At 53.0% G+C, this 8511-nt stretch overlaps 1 pseudogene; it reads right to left on the reverse strand.

The window, feature by feature from the left end:
• Nucleotides 1-1094: 1094 nt before the first annotated feature.
• On the reverse strand, nucleotides 1095-7827 carry LOC128626684 (V-type proton ATPase subunit F-like; annotated as a pseudogene).
• Between the last annotated feature and the right edge of the window lie 684 nt (nucleotides 7828-8511).

The raw sequence follows: 8511 nt of genomic DNA on the forward strand, positions 1-8511 counted from the left end.
AGTTCACTAGTCACAGGCAGTGGGGCCTCCAGATGCCCAGGTGTTTTTTTCCACAGAATGTCCCCCTTTAGGGTCATGAGCCTCCTTTTCCTGACGGCCCCCCAACATATGCACCAATCAGGTCCCTGTCACCAGCCATCCAGGCCAGCGCTCTGCCTTAGCCAGCTCAGGCTGCTGGAACAAAGCGCCGCAGCCTGGGTGCCTCACAAACAACAGGCATTTCTTCTCGTGGCTCAGGAGGCTGAAGTTCGAGCGCGGTCGGGTGCCCGCACCGCTGGGTTCTGACGCAGACCCTCTCCGTGGCTGCAGACTCTCAGCGTGCCCTCCCACGACAGACTGGGGCAGCCAAGCCCACCGGGTCGCTCTTGAAAAGACTCAGTCACCTCCCAAGCCCCTCCTAGTGCCTTCACGTGGAGGGGTCGGGTTTCCGCACAGGCATTTGGGACGGGCACACAACTTTTAGTCCGTAACACTCTTTGTGGTGATCCCGGAGGGAAACGTAGACAGTGACATCTGTTTCCAGGTCTCACCGCAGCTTTAGTGAAGTTATTCACTGCATGGGCAGAAAAACAGGTAAGAACGAGAAAATAAGAATTTTTTTAAAGCGGGCCGGCCTCGGTGTGGAGGAGGGGCCTCCCCGGGGCACCCTTGAGACAGAGAGAGAGCCAGGGAGTGGCTACCCCAACTCTCCCCACACCCTGTTCTCCTAAAGGCACCTCCCGTTGGCCTCACAGAATCAGAGGCCAGGAGCCTCTTTTTTTTTTTTTAAGACTTTATTTATTTTAGAGAGAGGAAAAGGGAAGGAGAAAGGGATAAAAATATCAATGTGCGGTTGCTTCTCACGTGCCTCCCCCCCCACCCACCCACTGGGGACCTGGCCTGCAACCCAGGCATGTGCCCTAGACTGGGAATCTAACCACCGGCCCTCTGGTTCGCAGGCCCACACTCAATCCACTGAGCTCTGCCAGCCAGGGCCCAGGAGCCTCTTTTAACCAGCCTTGGTTTTAATGGCAGAGACCCAGCAACATGGAGGCACCTCATCTGGCCTCTCCATGGAGTGGGAAGGGGAAGGGGGTTGAAAATGAGAGGCTCAGTCAGAACTTAGAAAGGGGCTGACAGCAAGCCTGGGAGAGGCGGCAGTGCAGGTGTTTGGCCGTGAACATGGCCCTGGCCCTGTGCAGGATGGAGCCCTTGGTGGCACCAAACTGGTGCTCCTGGGATGGGTGGGCATCAAGCATGTGCTGCACCATCTCTTCGAGGTACTGGTTGGTGAGGATGATGCCGATGGCGTCCGTGTTTAGAAACTGCCGGGCAGGGTCTTCCATCCCACTGATGCCTGTGTCTTTGTCCACCACCAGGAAATTAGGGTGGTGGTTCTTGTTGAGCCCCCTCTGCCACCCTGCAGGAAGTCAGTCACCATGTCCTAGACCACCAGGATTAGCTCCCACCCCCCATCCTTGCAGACAAACAGAGCCCAGCCACGAAGGAGGAGCCTCGTGAGGTCAGAGGAGTTTATGGGGGTCAGGCTTGGGGCCCTGGCAAGGCGGAGAAGGGAGGGGACAGGATGCCGAGGGAGGAGCGAGTGGAGAAGACCCAGCAGGGCCAGCCTCCCGGTCTGAGTCTCTGCCCCGCCCTCTTGCCTTTCTTCGCTCTCCTTTCCTCTATGGAGTGAAACTAATCCCTCCACGTCTCATGCAGAACAGTTTAGCCAATTTGTTGTTCTTACTGCCTTGGCTCCTGCCCACTTCCTGCCCTCCGGATCTCACCTTCTTGCCCACGCAGCCAGCTTATCAAAGCATTTCCCTAAGCAAAGACCCTAAGAGGAATTGCTGTCAAGCTGTTAAACAATCATCTCTTTTTTCACCTTAACTACGAAAAAGGAGGCAGGGAGAGGAGGGAAGTGTTCCCTAAGGAAGGAGTTACTATCCTGTCCCAGAAACCACTCTGCCTGCGCCTGGAAACAGGGGGATGGGCTTTTTGCTCTTGCCAGGGCCTTATGGTTCTGGGGTGGTGACTGAACCCCGCTTCCTCATCCATGCTCTCCAGAAAAAGCAGGCACTCCTCTGTCCCACCCTCACCCACAGGATCGTCCTCTAAACCCCCAGAGCCGGCTGTAAACTGCAAAGAGCCTACTCCTGCCCTTGAGGGTCTGTCCCCAGCTCAGGGCACAGCCCTGCCCTGGAGGGTAGAGCCTCGCTCTCCTTTCCGCTCCAGACCCAGCAACAGGGACCTGGCAGCAAGTGTGACTATTAACAAAGGCTCCCCACCGAGGTCTGGGGTTCTCCTCTGGGAGCCACTTCCATAGCTAAATACCACCCTCTCCACCTGCCTTGGTATTTAGAGAGCAGCCTGGTCCCTGGGGAGAGAAGGAAACTGACTAGTTATTCATGGCATTTCAGAAGGTTGGCCTCAAAAAGAGAAAAAAGGCTCATCTCTCCCCTCTGGAGGCTGATGCAGGCACCGGAGCCGTCCTTCCCCCCGGCCTGCAGCAGGAGGTGGCTGATGCCCAGCAATGTGCACTGACAGCTGTCACTCAGGCTTCCCAGGCTGGCGTGCACGTGAGAATGTCCGGGAGCATCCCTGCACGTGTGTGCCTGTGCCGGTGGGAAGCCCAGCCCCACCCGTGTGGGCACTATGAGTGTGGACACTGGGTGGAGGGTGTGTACTAGGGTGTGGCACACCCATCCCCATGTCCATGGGGGTAGGGAACCCAGGTTTGCTCATGTGCATGCCCGTGAAGGAATTGAAGGCATGACCATGTGTTCGTGCACAAGGGGCACAGGCCTGTTGGGAGGGCACATGTATGTATGCACACAGGGTCCCAGTTTACTGAGCCATCGGAAACCGCAGGCCGAGTCCCACCACAGGGGTGCTGACCGCAGCAGGCGGCGTTTGCAGGTTCTCCAGGTAGAGGTTACATGGAGTAGGGGGGATACCCTGCTCCCCTCTCCCTAAGCCCCACACATCTCTGCCTGTCACCTGAGTCTCTGCCTGCCCCTTTCCCCCAGGGCTTTATTTCCCTTCATCCCATTGCTGGGCTACCAGGAGCTTCCAGAGCGGGTGAGTGTGGCACTGCCCGGGCCCTGGTGGGCTGTGAGCTGCCCACTCAGCCTCCTTGGACCGGGCAGACTGATTCCAGGCCCAAGAGCTGATCTCCAATAAGACCCTGGCCTGTGCCCCAGGTCCCCGCACAGTGCCTGGCACAGAGTGAGCACTTACTAAAAATAAAAAACATGTGTGGGATTAATGAATGTAGACAAAGGAGCACATTAGGCAGAGAGGAGAGACTCTTTTAAGGAGCAGTGGGGAGCACAGCATGTCGCAGTTGGGGGACTGCACCAGGTGAGTCCATGCAGCGGTAGTTAGAGACCAAAGTGTGGTAGTTGCTCATGAAAAGGTCAAGACTATAAATTTACTTGGGATCGGATGGCAGATGCTGCGGACCACATGCCCCTCAGCAGGAGGCCCGCACTTCCCCAGCTGCAGGGAACGTTGGCTGCTGTCTGCCCTGGCTGGGCCATTCTTCAGAAACAGCCTTTGGCAGAATGAAGCTGCTTCACCCAGTACAACGCCCCTCCTGAGGCCGGCTGACGTCCAGGGTGACCTGTCACTGCAGAGGCACAATGGGCTCCCTGGCCTATCGCAGGATGACTTCAAAGGGCCATCCCAGATCCAGAGACCTGGGGGAACGGCTGAGGCCTTGCTTGCTTGCTCGCTCTCCCTCTTTCCGGGTGCTCCTGGTCCCTCGGGTGTTGCTCCCATGAGTGTCTCTCAGGAAGATTCCTGCCAGCAATCCTCCACCTCACAGCCTGTATCTGAGGACCAGGACCTGGACCTGGACAGGCGTCGTGGGTGAATGGTGTAAATGCAGGGACTGGAGACAGGCTGAGGGCAGTGTGTTCAGGGATTCGAGAAAGAACGAGAAGGGGAGAGGAGGAGCAGGAGTGAAGGGGAGGGGAGGGGACCAAAGATGAACCTCTGAGGAACAAGGATTTATGACCCCCAGACCAAAGAAGGATTGGTGGGAGTCGTGAAGAGAAAACCTAAAGATTGTATTGTCACAAAATTGAAAGAATAGAATATTTCAAGGAAAAGATGGTGGATAGTATCAAACTCCACGGAGAAATCCAGTAAAATAAAAACTAAAAAACAGTCATTGGATTAACAGCAGGAGGTGGCTGACGGCCTTAGCCAAAGCAGTCCCCAGAGGGCAATGGGGCAGAAGTGAGCGCCCCGGGGCCAGCAGTCACAGGGAGGGGAGCTGAGGGGGGAAGGGACTTAGACCATTCTTTGAAGAAGGGAAAGCAAAAGGAAAGACAGTACAACAGCTAGAACTGGTGTTATATTATCATGGTCACTGTTGTTTTTAAGATCACAGAGACTTGAGCATTCGAATCCTCAAGAACTTGCCAGCCAGAAGGCTGTATTCATTCATGGCCCCCCAGAGAAGTCTCAACATCTGACCATGTGGGGTTTTCTTTTGCCAAAAACAAAATTAATCCTAACCACTTAAACAAAAGGGACCCATTGCTCTGAACAGAAAGGACACCAGTTACTGCAGGAACACCCCTCGCATGAGTAAGAATCAGGTACCAGCTGGCGGCAGCCTTGGCAGACTTTGGGGGTCTCCCTGAGAACCCCTGACATTTGGGCATTGTCGCAGGCATTGTTTATCTGTCCTTTGGCCTTGGAGGGCAGCCTGGAAAAAAAGAAAAAACAACTCAGTGGCTACTGTTCTTATAATGAGGTGACATATGGAACTGTAATTCCTCACCAAGGAACTCCCAAATTGCCCTTGCCTGGGTCAACTTTGTTTTTTCTGCAGAACTGGAAGACAGCCACTTGCTCATTAGCAAGTCCAAGCCGGCGGTGCAATTGCTCCTCCAACGCCAGTAGGCAAGGGAAAGTCAAGAATTGGCTACAACCCCGACGAGAAGGCTGGGCAGGGGAGCGAACTAAGTGCCCCTGCTCTGGTGTCAGGCAGATGGAGTCTGAACCCTGGCCTTGCCACTCTATCAGTCATAGGAACAGAGAGAAACGGGACTTCCGCACACATGGTTTACTAACCATCACAACAGAAGTCTAAGGGAATGTGGGTCGGGCCTGGAATGGTGGATCTGCACACTCATTGGGAAATCCAGCTCCTGGCTTTCTGTTCTGGCATGCATGGCTTCCCTGCTCAAGGGTTCTTCATGGTCCAATGTGGCTGACAGAGCTCCGGCCATCACATCTGCATTCCAGACATCAAGAATGAGGACAAGAGAGGAAAAAAAGGACTTGCCCCTCCATTCTAAAGATGCTTTTAAAAAGGGTCCATATAGCCAAATCTAACTATAAAGGAAGCTAGGGGAAATCTACTTTTTTATCTGGGCACATTGTCAGTCCAAATAAAATAGGGTTCAGTTAGTTATGCGGAAGATGAAAATATCTGGTAAGAGAATCAATTAGCAGTCCTTCCCATGGCCTGTGACTTCAAGACCATTTACTTGAGCCCTCTGGGCCTCAGTTTTCTTGCCTGTAAAATGGTAATAGTGGCCTCTATTAGTGGTGTTGTTGACCGGCATTACCTACCAATAGGGGTCAGAATCTCAAATGTCTCCAGGGCTCAAGAAAGTAATTTAAATGTGAGACAATTGGGAATGGGAGGGACTGGGGCTAACTGGAGGGGCGAGCCCTGTCTAGAAGAGAAGGTCCCTGTTCAACCCCTGCCTCCTGTGCTGATGGAAATGCTGGCTCAGCATTTCCAGGTGTTCCAGTTTTTCAAAAGAAACTGAAAATCTGGATTATATGTTAAATCTCTCTAATTGTAAACTTTGCAGTAATTCACACTTTTTTGACCCTATAGGAGTTCAAATACATACACACCTGTTGGCTAAATGTGGCCCTGGGGTGTTGGCTGCTCTGACCTGGGGACAATATACTGTCCCTTTTTCTCACCTTTTCTCAAGGCATCTTAATTTTTTTTTTTTTTTGGTAAGAAACACACCCTTCCCCTGACAAAGGCTATTTGGGCAAAGGGCAGTGTGGACATGTCATCCAAAGTCTCACATGACAAAATCTGGGTTTCCTGGGCCTGGCTGCTGCATTCCGCCCTTTGGCCACCACAAAGAGCGAACCTGGGCACAACCACACAAACAGCACAGGCGCAGCACGATTCTGCATGCAGTTTAATCCTCTAAGCAAACAGTTGGAGCAGGTCAACGAGAATTTGGATTGGAGACCTGGTTGCTGGCCACAACTGAAGCATGAGCTTCTAGCCATGTGACTTGATCAATATCCTTCTGTAAACCATATTGAAAATGGATGGTCCGCGTTCCAATTTCCTCTGGCACACTTGCTATTAATTTCCATATTTCAATAGCTTTATGGACTTAAGCTCTTTCATGGACTCAATTTGTGCCACTTGCTCATAGCGACTGATTTGTATGCTCAGATGGTCTCTGTTTGGCCGTCCTAATGGCAGGGTAGAGGGGACTCTTTGGGCCGGCCTCCGTGCACATTTCTATTTTCCTGGAGAAAGCATCCTGGCCCCCCAACACCAAGCCATCTCCACCCCAAGGTGCAGCACAGCTCACCTACCCTTCAGGGAATCCCTGCTGCCTTCCACTGCAAAGTGACTTGAATGACTAACCCATGGTCAGTGGGGCTGCTCGCTTATCTTACAACACCTGGGGCAGATGCAGAGGCTGCCCGGGTTACTTCAGTGATTTGAGCAGAATATCAAAGTTGTAGGTTCATACTGTTCTTCCCAAGTCAACTCCAGGGCTTCTGGATTCTTTCCCATCACGCTCTAACACACCTTCCTTAATTTCTATTCTCCCTTTCCTCTCTGAGCGCCTAGCCCCTCTCCTCTCTTTTATATACGACATATGCATCTCGGATTCAACATCACACACTAAACGCTGTCACGCCAAACCATGTGTTGATTTACAATACTCTCCAAAGCTGGAGAAACATCAACACCTAAATGCCAATCTGTTAATATCCCTCCGGGCCAATGGTCCACACTTCTAAGCCTCCTGCATTTAACTTCCCTACTTTACTCAATGTATTAAGAGTAGTTTTTATAACCAATAGACTCAGGATAATTTGTAGCAGTGCCAGCTTTAGTCAAGGCTCTACATCTTCCTTGGGGAAGATTGGACCTTGTCCACATGTCTCATAAGGAAACACTCGTGAGGTACGTGTCTGTGTGTAATGACACTGCTACAAAGCTGCACACATTTAAAACCATCGCAAACACACTGTATTCGACACGCTCAGAACGGCCGCAGGATAAACAGCATTGGATATTCCGGGCAGGCTGCATGCATTGGCAGCTGGGGACGGTGGCCAGTTTGGATTTTACTAGCAGCATCTGCTCTAAACAAAACCAGAGTAATCGTTGCAAAACGTAAATCAGATCCTGCCTCTCCCCTACTCTAAACTCAATTGCTTCCCACCCCACTTGGGATGAAAGCCAAATTCCTCGTGCTGACTTGAAGGCCCTGTGAAGAAGCTGCCTTTGACCCGCCTCACCAGCTCCATCTTGCCCCGGCAGTCCCCACCACTTGCTCTGCTCCAGTCCGAGTGGTGTGTCTCTGTCCCTTGGGCCCTCTGTGCCCAGTCTTGCCTTGGGCACTCTGACCAGCTGTTCCCTCTGCCTGGAGCTGTTTCCACAGTCTGCACCTCATGGCACTGTCTTGTCATTCAGCGTCACCTCCCTGATCGCCTACTTGAATATAGCCTCTTGATCCCTTGCTCACCCCCATAGCTCTCACCACTCTCTGGGGGTTTATTTGGGTCTTAATTGAGCTTGTCGGCTTCTGCCTCCCCCCTTCCCCCCATAGACTCAAAGCTCCATAAGGGCAGGCATCTGGGGGATCTGTTCCCTGCTCTGTCCCCAGCCAGCTGACACTGCGCCCAAAAATGATGGGTATTTCATAAGTGTGTGTTGGATGGATGGATGGATCGTTGAAAGAAAGTAAGAAGGCAAGAGAGGATGGGTTGTGCCCGGCTGGAGTATACTGTGCAGGGAGGGGGCGGAGACTGTCAGGAGTGTGGGGACACAGTGCACATCAACTTCCTGGTCTCCAAGCCCCTTCCAGGCTGGCCACACTCACTGCACCCCTGTCCGGCCCTGCCCATGGATCAGGTTGCCCCAGAGGCAGAGAGCAGGCACGTCCTGCCGTCCACTTCAGCTCCCCTGCACCAGACCCACCTCCTCTGACAGCAGGTGGTGGAGCAGAGAGGCTCAGGGAGCCAGTCCATCCGTCACTCAGAGGGATGAGCCACAAATTCTAAGGTCTCTGTCTGCACCTGTTGTGCTCAAGGGAGAACTGGCCATGGCCGTGGTGCACAGCCACTCCTTCCTGCTGACGGCTGTGCTGGCTCAGGACCTGCTCAGTGACAAATCTGTTGTCTGCTCAGCAGCAACTACTGACTGAAGCTGGGGCCAGGGCTGAGTGGCTGTGGGGCTGGAAAAGTTTACAGCCAAGCTCCACTGGGATACACTCTGTTGAGGACGAGACA

Source organism: Artibeus jamaicensis, unplaced genomic scaffold (assembly GCF_021234435.1).
Source record: "Artibeus jamaicensis isolate MK-2021 breed Jamaican fruit bat unplaced genomic scaffold, CSHL_Jam_final scaffold_847, whole genome shotgun sequence".
In the NCBI taxonomy this organism is placed as follows: Eukaryota; Metazoa; Chordata; class Mammalia; order Chiroptera; family Phyllostomidae; genus Artibeus; species Artibeus jamaicensis.